Raw genomic sequence first — 13811 nt, 5'->3', positions numbered from 1 at the left:
TCCAAGTTTTCTCCGATAGGCATGCTGTCGAATCGGTGTAGCGTTGGGTTCCAAGCGCACATCCTGGCTTACGGTATTGGTAACCGTTGGAAGGTCCTGACAAATGGAAACATTGTCTTGTTTCAACGTAGACAATTTTGCTCGCTGGGGGCTCAAGTCTGCTATAATCTGGCTGTTGGTTAATTTGTTCTCTGCAGTCTTGACGTCATCACAGGAAATTGAGTGACTCTCAATTTGGACCGGTAACTCTGGAACTATCGGCAGTCTGTCAAAATAACCTTTTAGCAAATTGATGTGACAATACCTACTTTTCCTAACCCTATCAGGAGTGTTTATCACATACCCTGTCTCATTAACCCGTTTGCGCACAACATAGGGCCCGAAATACCTGTTCTGCACAGAACCCCGTTTAATGGGAAGGTACAGCAGCACCTTATCCCCTGGTCGCCGGCAACCTCCTATCTCTAACTCTCTTATTCATTAATACTCTCTCAGTTAATAATGTAGTGCGAGCTGCCAACAAATTTGGATCAGCCCCCTGCTCTAGGATTAACTCTTGTCTATTACAAGGTAAGTCCCCTCTATCAAACACAACTGGTTCATTTACCCTCTGCGGGAGGTCAACAGGTTCCACCACATTTAGTTCCTCAGTTGACTTATCTACCATTTTACTGATAACCTCATCCACTCCAATTTCATGGCTCACACACGTATCAGACAAATCACAAATATCCTCTGGGTCTCGTGCTACCCTTCTGGCCATAGCCCTAGTCATTACACACGCAGGATAACTAATCTCATCAACCTCACACTCTTTTATTGGTAAAGGGCTGTCTTTAATTAACATTGGTCACATTTCGGCTGACAACACTGACTAGTCAAATCATTACCCAACAAAACTCCTTTTTAAAGCCCTCTAAAACAATTAATATCGCCACAGGCGAAAAGAAATTAAGATCATGTTCCGTCACAGTGGCAAATTAATGTATATACGTTTATTATCATTCAGTGAGATGGGAAGTTAGTCGGAAACATCTTAACAATTGGCAGAAAAATCAGGACAGTCTCTTTACAATCAAAGTATAAAACTAAACTAAACTGTATTTAGACCTCTTTGTAGATCATATTGCTTTTTGTAGGTCAGAGAAAAGTCTGGCTTTCAAAGTACATTTCGCGTCTGTAATTCTAGCAGGTATTGGAGCCCTCCAGTGTGGAGAGGGTGGGGTGGGGAGGATAAATCATGTTTTTTTTCTTCTAAAGCTGTCTGTGTGTAATTTTAGAAATAAACTATCTGCAGGTAATGGTCGTCTAAATAAAAACTACACAACTCTTCAACATTCAAGTGGATGAAATAGCACGATTTGCGTCGACTTTCGTCCATAACCTAAAATTTAAATCTCAGCTAACGTTGAAATAAATGCCAGCGTCATATTACCCCTATTAAAGTTCTCTAATTTCAAGGATTGACAAGGAGTTAGAATGAAAAATCAACGCTTACATTTTATCTGGACTCTGAAAGTTTGTTTTGTTTAACGACACCACTAGAGGACATTGATTTATTAATCATCGGCTATTGGATATCAAACATTTGGTAGGCCTAATTTTGACTAGGTCTTAAAGAGAAATCCCACAAAAAATGTCTTTAATAGCAAATGATCTTTTATATACACCATACTAAGACCGGATAGCACATACCACGGCCTTTGATATACCAGTCTTGATGTACTTGCTGGAACGAAACATAGCCCAAAGCGCCTGTCGACTGCGCATCAACTGAGCGCTTTGCCACTGAGCTACGTTCCGCTGTCATCTAGAATCCAATCCTAATTAATTAATTAACTTTTTTTCCGAACATGCTTGCACTCGTTAAGTTTTGTTTTCATTAATTCATTTTTTTTTTGTGAGGGGCGGGATCGATCCCCGTCGGTGGGCCTATCGGGCTATTTCTAGTGCACTATGACTGGTATATCAAAGGCCGTAGTATGTGCTATCCTGTCTGTGGGATGGTGCATATAAAAGATCCCTTGCTACTAATGAAAAAACAAAATGCAGCGGGTTTCCTTTCTGAGATTATACGTCAAAATTACAAACTGTTTGACATCCAATAGCCGATGATTAATAAATCGATGTGCTCTAGTGGTGTCGTTAAACAAATAAACAATCTTTCATTCTTTCGTTTGTTTCGTGTTTCGTCCTTTAAATGGACTGTTCCGAGTTTGCAGCCTTGATAGGATGTTTCCGACGAACAGAGTAATTTTACAGATTAAAATCACAATACATTTTCTTAATTAGAATACAACTGTAGATATATATCAACTGTGTTTGCGGTTGTGTGCTTGTCACGGAACATGCTCTGAAATTTGTTTCGCCTGTGGCGATTTTAATTGTGTTAGAGGGCCGTGTGCAGTTTATTGCCCGTAGCCCAGATGGGCAACTTGTTACGTAAGACTTCTGCGCGACCGTCCTCGATCGGTACGCCTAATACACACCCTCAGCCAGGTGCGGAGGCCATGTGGCTAGTAGTTACGTAATATCTCCGGTAGTGCTGTTTATGGCCAGCAGATTGCTCGCGGTTGGCGACAGCCAGACTGACGATCAGAGAGAAATATACCGACTCTAGTAGAGGTAGAATATGAGATGATACGTGAGGTACCGCCTTGTACCCCCAGGCAAAATCCTGATTTATAATAAATAGCTAGTGTTTTAGAGATATCGAGGAGAACGAATAGGAAGGCTCCGAGGGAACGTTAGTCCGTTTGGACTTTGGTAAATATCATTTCTGCTCTGTGTATAACCTTGATGTGATTGATGTGACTTTAAATATTTTAATACTGTATTATACCAATATTCTTTAGACAGTGTCTTCGGTCATCTGACGAAGTAAATCGTAGACTTTTTGTTCTAACATTATACGAGTATTTGGTAATATAAAGCTTAGCCAGTCATCCTAGCGGACCTAGGTAACTGTAGGTTATTGTCTTTATTGTGATAAGTATTAATTCTGTGTTACAAGATTACTGAAAGAGTAGTTAAGGGTTAATTAAAAATTCACCCGTTAGGAATAGAGCTGTAATTCCTTTATTAATTAAGTTCCCCTGCAAGTGTTTCTAAATTATCACACGTTACTGAACGAGTAGTAAGGGTTAACTAAAAATTAACCAGTTAGGAATGGTGTTGTAATTCCTTTATTAATTAACTTCTCCGGGAAGCGTTTCTCAATTATCACACGTGTGGGTGTGGTGTAACGGTGAAGTGATTCGCATATTGTGTAACTAGACACCTAGAGATTAACTAATTAAGTGATCAGTTCTGGGTTGTTATTATTGCTGTTATTAATTAACTACTACGGTTGTACATTTGTCAGCGTAGATTAATACAGATTCCAAAGTGTATTGTGTTTTTGTTGTGTTTTCTAGAGAACTAACGTGCTATAATAATATATACTTTATATAAGATCGTATCTCTGATCATACCTAGAGACGAGCCATACTAGGGTTTAACAGCCTGTTACAGAGAGATCTAATAGATATACAAGTAGGAGAGACATTTTGATAATCGTGTTTTATTCGGTTACGGGAATTATAGAATCCCCGTGACAGTGCTTATGCTTGTAGAATTTAGTTTGTAATATTACTTCGTGATCTCTCTCTCTCTCTCTCTCTCTCTCTCTCTCTCTCTCTCTCTCTCTCTCTCTCTCTCTCTCTCTCTCTCTCTCTCTCTCTCTCTCTCTCTCTCTCTCTCTCTCTCTCTCTCTCTCTCTCTCTATATATATATATATATATATACATACCTATCTATCTATCTATCTATCTATCTATCTATCTATCTATCTATCTATATATACATATACATATACATATACATATATATATATATATATATATATATATATATATATATATATATATATACATATACGTATATGTATGTATGTATGTATATGTATATGCATATAATCAATGTGCTCTAGTGATGACGTTAAACAAAACAAATACATTTTATTTCATTTCAAGCCCGTTTTTACTGGCAACCACAACTCGTACAATTTTACGGACAAAATATTCATTGTATTTATATAACGAATTAAAATAAGGCAAACACAGTAAACGTAAGTAACTGGGGTGGGGGTAGAGTGAGGGGTCTACATATATTTTGATTTGTTTTTTGGGCTATTTCTCGCTCCAGCCAGTGCACCACGATGGTACACCAAAGGCCGTGGTATGTGCAATCCTGTCTATGGGATAGCGCATATAAAAGATCCCTTGCTGCTAATCGAAAATAGTAGCCCATGAAGTGGCGACAGTGATTTTCCTCGCTCATTATCTGAGTGGTCCTTAACCATATGTCCGACGTCATATAACCGTAAATAAAATGTGTTGAGCGCGTCGTTAAATAAACCATTTCATTCCTTTCTATTAACCCTGAAGGTCGATGTCGTTTATACTAAAGCCAACCTCACACGATGCGTATTTGCTGCGATACAACACGATATCGTGGTGTATCTCGAAGAATCTATTTTTTTTTTTTATCTTACAGGATCGCAGAAAAAATCTCCGCACACGGTACGATTTCCTACCATTTTTTTTTTTTTGGGAGGGGGGGGGGGGACGTAACTCAGTGGTACAATCCTTGCCTAATGCGTAATCGATCTAGGATCGATTCCTGTCGGTCGACCCATTGAGCTATTTCTCGCTCCAGCCAGTGCACCACAACTGGCACACCAAAGCCGTGGTATGTACTATCATGTATATGGGATGGTGCATATAAAAGATCCCTTGCTGCTAATCGAAAAGAGTAGCCCATGAAGTGGCGACAGCGGGTTTCCTCTCTATATCTGTGTGGTCCTTAACCATATGTCTGACGCCATATAACCATAAATAAAATGTGTTGAGTGCGTCGTTAAATAAAACATTTCTTTCCGTATACCACTTTTTCATGAAACTGTACAGCGAGACAAGATACGGCATAATACTGTCTATGATCGTATCAACAGGCGTATCAGCCACACACGATGCGATTCCTTATCATATCTTATTGTATCACACAGGGCTTCTAGAATTCTTATAAAATCCACTAGCCATGGAATCAGTGATTAAACATTTTTACTAGTCAGGATTAAAAATTCACTAGCCCTACTTTACTTTACGGTAAGTTAATACAAGTTTACTAAAATCTATAATAGTAATAATCAGATATGTCACCAAAAAAGGAAGATAGAGCTTAAAAACACTGACATTGGGGGGTTGGGGTGGGGGCAGGAGTTTTATATTTACAAAATAAACTTAACTGCAACATTTGACCCCCCAAAAATCACTAGCCGTCGGGCATGGCAATAGTAGTTATTTACTAGCCCAACATTGAATATCACTAGCCATTTGAGTGGGGCTACCATAATCTAGAAGCCCTGTTATCACAGTATCGTGTATCGCAGCAAATAATAATAAAATAAAATATAATAATAAAATAAAATAAAATATAATAATAATAATAATAATAATAATAATAATAATAATAATAATAAAATAATAATAATAATAATAAAAAAATTAAAATTAACTTTAAAGGTAAACAATACTATGCGTCGCAGGATCGAACCACCTCGTTGGATCCATTCAACTGATTTTTTTCTCTCATTGTAACCAGTGCACCACAACTGGTAAAAGGCCGTTTATATGCTTTTCTGTCTGTGGGAAAGTACATATAAAAGATCCCTTTCTGCATTAGAAAAAATGTAGCGGGTTACCTTATGTTTGAAATCCAATAACCAATGTTTAATTAATCAATGTGCTCTGGTGGTGTCGTTAAACAAAACAAACAAACTTTAACAATACTAATTGTACTCTGACGGTAAGAGAACGAGACGGACATTTGGACATAGGATTGTTGTTGTATTAGAGCGGGAATCTTTCACTTGTGGAAAAGCAATTGCGGAAAAATTACATGTACATAGGTTGGTCTCTGACTGTAAGAGGGCTACCAACCGTCCAAAGTCCGTCTCGTTCTCTTACCGTCAAAGTACTCGGGCTAACGTACACACGTGCGGATATCTGTATCCAATCAATTTAAGGGGAGACTGCGCAAAAAAATTACTTGACTTATGACAAATACAGTATCATTCAGAACCATACGTATGGGTACTACGCATTACATGTAATATATACGTATCCATATGGGGATAAGTAGGCATCAGACTAGAGATATCCACCCATACGGAAACGAATGCGAGAAAATATAGTTTTCTTGTTATCACTAGGTTTGACAGGGAAGAGGATGCAGTTAGTGAATATGTGCACTTGGTTTACACTGGATACTGCATACTGTCTCCCACAGCACCTTGAAGTCATGCAATATTTGTATAAAATGGGTGTGATTCGGTCCTTTGGCCCACGTGTGTTTGTTTACATTGATATAACGTAAAAATAAGGTGGACAACAGGGGTCGTCCTTTTGAATGTTCATTGGCCCCAGGCAGGTAAGGTTACTTGTGAAATGCCAATGGCCTGGTGAAATTAATAAAAGTGCTACAGCCACTGGGGCTATATGAGAAAACATAGTGTAATTAATTGTGGTCTGAGGCCAAGTAATAAATGGTATTTAGCCCTTAATGTAACCTGGGGCGGGGCGTAGCCCAGTGGTACAGCGTTCGCTTGATGTGCGGTTGGTCTGGGATCGATACCTGTCGGTGGGTCCATTGGGCTATTTCTCGTTTTAAGCAGTGCACCACGACTGGTATATCAAAGGCCGTGGTATGGGCTATCCTGTCTGTGGGGTGGTACATATAAAAGATACCTTGCTAATCGAACAATATAGCGGGTTTCCTCTCTTAAGACAATATGTCAAAATTACCAAATGTTTGACATCTAATAGCCGATGATTAATAAATCAATGTGCTCTAGTGGTGTCGTTAAAAACAAAAGAGTCGCAAATTAATGTAACCTAGCTAGAGTAACTAAAGTGGATTTTCCAGAACTCGCATGGACTCGATAATTTGCGAATCAGCCCTATCAGCATTCAAGGCACAGTGCACTGCTCACTTTGTGGTCGATGGAGGATATTAACTTTATGGCTTCCAAATAACACCGAGACAAAGAAAATACGGTCAACTGTCGACAACTTCTAACAGCCAGGATCAACGGACTAACGGACAACTGTGATTGTTTACGACGGAGTTTGGTAAACACGACGACGTTTTTAAAACCAGCTATGGTGTAGTGGTAGATAGGGAGGGATGCGCGGTCGGTTTGGGATTGATCCCCGTCAGTGGGCCTATTTCTCGCTCCAGCCAGTGCACCACGACTGGTACAGCAAAGGCCGTGGTATGTGCCATCCTGTCTATAGGATGGTGCATATAAAAGTTCCCTTGCTGCTAATCGAAAAAGAGTAGCTCATGAAGTAGTGACAGCGGGTTTCCTCCCTGAACATCTGTGTGGTTCTTAATCATATGTCCGACGTTATATAACCGTAAATACAATGTGTTGAGTGTGTTAAATAAAACATTTTCCTCTTGTTCTTGGTAGGTAGGGGGCGGGACGCAGCCCAGTGGTAAAGCGTTCGCCTCAACAATGCGCGGTCGGTCTAGGATCGACCCCCGCCAATGAGCCCATTGAGCTATTTCTCGTTCCAGCAAGTGCATTACGACTGGTGTATCAAATGCCGTGCTATCCTGTCTGTGGGATGGTGCATATAAAAGATCCCTTGCTGCTAATCGAACAGAGTAGCCCATGAAGTGGCAACAGCGAATTTCCTCTCTCAATATCTGTGTTGTCCTTAACCATATGTCCGACGCCATAAAACCATAAATAATTGTGTTGAGTGCGTCGTTAAATAAAACATTTCCTTTCTTCCTTCTTTCTTTACTTTTAAAACCAGTTGTGGTATTGTGGTAGGGGGCGGGTAAAGCGTTCTCTTCATCAATGCGCGGTCGGTCTAGGATCGATCCCCGCCAATGAGTCTATTGGGTTATTTCTAGTTCCAGCAAGTGCATCACGACTGGTATATCAAAGGCCGTGGTATGTGCTCTCCTGTCTGTGGGATGTTGCATATAAAAGGTCCCGTTCTACTAATGGGAACAATGTCCATTCCTTGACTTTGTGAGGTAGCTTGTATGTCTCAGTGACCCAGAGAGCTACACCAGCGAGAGCGTCAGCTCCTGGTAGGGTCTCCCAAGCTGGATTGGTCAACGGTCAACCAAGCTGGATTGGTCAAAGGGCAACTAAGCTGGATTGGTCAAATGTCAACCAAGCTGGATTGGTCAAAGGGCAACTAAGCTGGATTGGTCAAATGTCAACCAAGCTGGATTGGTCAAAGGGCAACCAAGCTGAATTGGTCAAAGGGCAACCAAGCTGGATTGGTCAAAGGGCAACCAAGCTGGATTGGTCAAAGAGCAACCAAGCTGGATTGGTCAAAGGGTAGAGATTAGACTAATATGGATCACTGTGGGACAACCAAGCTGGATTGGTCAACGGATAGAAAGAAAGAAAGAAATCTTTTATTTAACGACGCACTCAACACATTTTATTTACGGTTATATGACGTCAGACATATGGTTAAGGACCACACAGATTTTGAGAGGAAACCCGCTGTCGCCACTACATGGGCTACTCATTCCGATTAGCAGCAAGGGATATTTTATTTGCGCTTCCCACAGGCAGGATAGCACAAACCATGGCCTTTGTTGAATCAGTTATGGATCACTGGTCGGTGTAAGTGGTTTACACCTACCCATTGAGCCTTGCGGAGCACTCACTCAGGGTTTGGAGTCGGTATCTGGATTAAAAATCCCATGCCTCGACTGGGATCCGAACCCAGTACCTACCAACCTGTAGACCGATGGCCTAACCACGACGCCACCGAGGCCGGTGGTCAACGGATAGAGGCTAGACTAATATGGATCACCCAAGCTGGACTGGTCAACGGACAGGCTAGACTAACATGGATCACTGTGGGTCACCCAAGCTGGACGGTCAACGGATAGAGGCTAGACTAATATAGATCACTGTGGGTCACCCAAGCTGGACTGGTCAACTGATAGAGGCTAGACTAATATGGATCACTGTGGGTCACTCAAGCTGGATTGGTCAAATGGTAGAGGCTAGACTAATATGGATCACTGTGAGTCACCCAAGCTGGACTGGTCAAAGGGCAATCAAGCTGGATTGGTCAAAGTGTAGAGGCTAGACTAATATGGATCACTGCGGGTCAACCAAGCTGGATTGGTCAAAGCGTACAGGCTAGACTAATATGGATCGCTGCGGGTCAACCAAGGTGGATTGGTCAAAGGGTAGAGGCTAGACTAATATGGATCGCTGCGGGTCAACCAAGGTGGATTGGTCAAAGGGTAGATACTAGACTAATATGGATCACTGCAACAGCGGGTTTCCTCCCTGAACATCTGTGTGGTTCTTAATCATATGTCCGACGTTATATAACCGTAAATACAATGTGTTGAGTGTGTTAAATAAAACATTTTCCTCTTGTTCTTGGTAGGTAGGGGGCGGGACGCAGCCCAGTGGTAAAGCGTTCGCCTCAACAATGCGCGGTCGGTCTAGGATCGACCCCCGCCAATGAGCCCATTGAGCTATTTCTCGTTCCAGCAAGTGCATTACGACTGGTGTATCAAATGCCGTGCTATCCTGTCTGTGGGATGGTGCATATAAAAGATCCCTTGCTGCTAATCGAACAGAGTAGCCCATGAAGTGGCAACAGCGGATTTCCTCTCTCAATATCTGTGTTGTCCTTAACCATATGTCCGACGCCATAAAACCATAAATAATTGTGTTGAGTGCGTCGTTAAATAAAACATTTCCTTTCTTCCTTCTTTCTTTACTTTTAAAACCAGTTGTGGTATTGTGGTAGGGGGCGGGTAAAGCGTTCTCTTCATCAATGCGCGGTCGGTCTAGGATCGATCCCCGCCAATGAGTCTATTGGGTTATTTCTAGTTCCAGCAAGTGCATCACGACTGGTATATCAAAGGCCGTGGTATGTGCTCTCCTGTCTGTGGGATGTTGCATATAAAAGATCCCGTTCTACTAATGGGAACAATGTCCATTCCTTGACTTTGTGAGGTAGCTTGTATGTCTCAGTGACCCAGAGAGCTACACCAGCGAGAGCGTCAGCTCCTGGTAGGGTCTCCCAAGCTGGATTGGTCAACGGTCAACCAAGCTGGATTGGTCAAAGGGCAACTAAGCTGGATTAGTCAAATGTCAACGAGGTTGGATTGGTCAAAGGGCAACCAAGCTGAATTGGTCAAAGGGCAACCAAGCTGGATTGGTCAAAGGGCAACCAAGCTGGATTGGTCAAAGAGCAACCAAGCTGGATTGGTCAAAGGGTAGAGATTAGACTAATATGGATCACTGTGGGACAACCAAGCTGGATTGGTCAACGGATAGAAAGAAAGAAAGAAATCTTTTATTTAACGACGCACTCAACACATTTTATTTACGGTTATATGACGTCAGACATATGGTTAAGGACCACACAGATTTTGAGAGGAAACCCGCTGTCGCCACTACATGGGCTACTCATTCCGATTAGCAGCAAGGGATATTTTATTTGCGCTTCCCACAGGCAGGATAGCACAAACCATGGCCTTTGTTGAATCAGTTATGGATCACTGGTCGGTGTAAGTGGTTTACACCTACCCATTGAGCCTTGCGGAGCACTCACTCAGGGTTTGGAGTCGGTATCTGGATTAAAAATCCCATGCCTCGACTGGGATCCGAACCCAGTACCTACCAACCTGTAGACCGATGGCCTAACCACGACGCCACCGAGGCCGGTGGTCAACGGATAGAGGCTAGACTAATATGGATCACCCAAGCTGGACTGGTCAACGGACAGGCTAGACTAACATGGATCACTGTGGGTCACCCAAGCTGGACGGTCAACGGATAGAGGCTAGACTAATATAGATCACTGTGGGTCACCCAAGCTGGACTGGTCAACTGATAGAGGCTAGACTAATATGGATCACTGTGGGTCACTCAAGCTGGATTGGTCAAATGGTAGAGGCTAGACTAATATGGATCACTGTGGGTCACCCAAGCTGGACTGGTCAAAGGGCAATCAAGCTGGATTGGTCAAAGTGTAGAGGCTAGACTAATATGGATCACTGCGGGTCAACCAAGCTGGATTGGTCAAAGCGTACAGGCTAGACTAATATGGATCGCTGCGGGTCAACCAAGGTGGAATGGTCAAAGGGTAGAGGCTAGACTAATATGGATCACTGCGGGTCAACCAAGCTGGATTGGTCAAAGCGTACAGGCTAGACTAATATGGATCGCTGTGGGTCAACCAAGGTGGATTGGTCAAAGGGTAGAGGTAGACTAATATGGATCGCTGTGGGTCAACCAAGCTGGATTGGTCAAAGGGTAGAGGTAGACTAATATGGATCACTGTGGTTCAACCAAGCTGGATTGGTCGACGAATAGAGGCTAGACTAATATAGATCACTGTGGGTCACCCAAGCTGGATTGGTCGACGAATAGAGGCTAGACTAATATAGATCACTGTGGGTCACCCAAGCTGGATTGGTCGACGAATAGAGGCTAGACTAATATAGATCACTGTGGGTCACCCAAGCTGGATTGGTCGACGAATAGAGGCTAGACTAATATAGATCACTGTGGGTCACCCAAGCTGGATTGGTCGACGAATAGAGGCTAGACTAATATAGATCACTGTGGGTCACCCAAGCTGGATTGGTCGACGAATAGAGGTTAGACTAATATAGATCACTGCTAAAGACGGATGAGCTGGGCCAAGCTATTTGTAACCGCAGCTCAAGCCAGATTCGCTCATATGATAGACTAATAAAACATTTACAAACTTTGGGAATCGCTTAAAGTGTGGATGTTCTGGCAGCTGTACAGACCTTCCAATACCCCAACACACACACACACACACACACACACACACACACACACACACACACACACACACACACACGCACGCACGCACGCACACACACACACACCGCGAGCACCATAGGCGTACGGGCTCTCATGTTTTGTAAGTTTGTAAGGGGGGGGGGGGGGGAGGCTGGCTTTTGCCCGAATTAAACGAAAATGCCCGAATCTGGATAATAATATTTATTCATATCACCGTTGCTACCAAAAAGCTATATACTGTTACAAATGAATCTCTACGCATTTGTACATGGATTACAACTAATTTTGAGGGTAGAATGATGGAAATACATGGTAAAAAGGTGTCAGGTCAGCACATTTTGACAGAATATCTGTATCATTTTAGCCCGAATTTGAGGTTTTGCTCCAGTACTTGTGGGCAGTTGCCCCCCCCCCGCAATTCAGTCTACCCTCACCCCCCTCCCCCCTCCCCCGCTCTGTCTCGTATGCTTATGCCAAGCACGATCTCTGGCTGAGACTGTTTTACGATATGATTGCTTGTAAAATAATTATGTCCGATATCTTATTTTCGCCTATTACATAACACGTGTCTGTATAATTGCTGGTAATAATGGACTGAACATACATCGACTTATTGCAGGATTCTGGGGAGCAGAAGAGTTAGGGCAGGATCTAGCTCAGTTAGTAAAGCGTTCGCCTGAGATGCTTTTGGCTTAGGATCGAATCTCCCTGGTGGAGGACCGATTCTCGTATAGGGTTTTTTTTTTTTTTTCCGGCGCCCCACGACAGGTATATCAAAGGCAGTGGTGTGTGATGTTCTGTCTATGGAAACAAAATGCATACAACAGATCACTTGCTTGATAAGTTAATAACTGAAAAATGTAAATACTTTCTTTTGACGATTGTGTTAGAATTACCAAATGTTTCACCAATACGCACTAGTGGTGTTGTTAAACAAAACAAACTAGAACCTAGGTCTTTGTGACGCAATGTTCGAGTAAGTGCTGGTTTTGAATTATTTTACAGACTGAATGCACATCTTGGGCAGGATGTATTCCAGTGGTAAAACGTTCGCCTGATGCACGGTCGGTATAGGATCGAACTCCGTCGGGGGACACATTAGACTATTTCTTTTTCCCAGCAAGAAATGCACCACGACTTGTTAATCAAAGGCCGAGGTATGTGCTGTCATGTCTGTGGGATGGTGTATATAAAAGATCCCTTGTTACTAACTGAAAAATGTAGCGGGTTTTCTCTCTAAGATTACATTACCAAATGTTTGACAGCCAATAGCCGATGATTAATAAATCAATACGCTTTGGTGGTGTCGTTAAAGAACACAAACTGTTGATACCAGTGGTAACGCACTCGCCACATATTCACGCACACGTCACTTGAAAATGCGTCGTGTTTTGACTAATGTTGAAGAAGGGTAATAGAGTAGGTCGGATACAGGTTGAACACTGTCAATGAGAAGTCGCGAGGCACTTTAATGTCAGTCAGAGTGTGATTGAGTGGATGAGGCAACGATTTGAAATGACTGGATCCGTTTCCTATGCACAAAGACCAGGACCATTAAGCAAAGAAAAAACGACGCATTTTCAACTGAAGAGTGTGTGTGAATATGTGGATGGCAATCATGCACACTTTTATACCCATGATGAGAACGCATTGTACGGGCACAACATACAGAATTTCAGACATGGGTGCGTTAAGCCAACCCATTTGTTGGGGTGATAGTAGGTACATGTGTTTGCGTAACTTTTACCATTTTGTTGTGGCCTATACCTGGAAGTACCGTTACTCGTATTGAAATCCACATGAAACCTCACTGTGTGGCCTAATTCACGAAGGCCATACATTCCTTCTTTCATAATTAGTGTGTTGGCCGGTCATCGTTAGCATGTGTAGTACTAACAATATACAGCGACCCTTCAATATGTAT

Source organism: Gigantopelta aegis, chromosome 11 (assembly GCF_016097555.1).
Source record: "Gigantopelta aegis isolate Gae_Host chromosome 11, Gae_host_genome, whole genome shotgun sequence".
NCBI lineage: Eukaryota > Metazoa > Mollusca > Gastropoda > Neomphalida > Peltospiridae > Gigantopelta > Gigantopelta aegis.
This window is presented reverse-complemented; position numbering follows the sequence as displayed.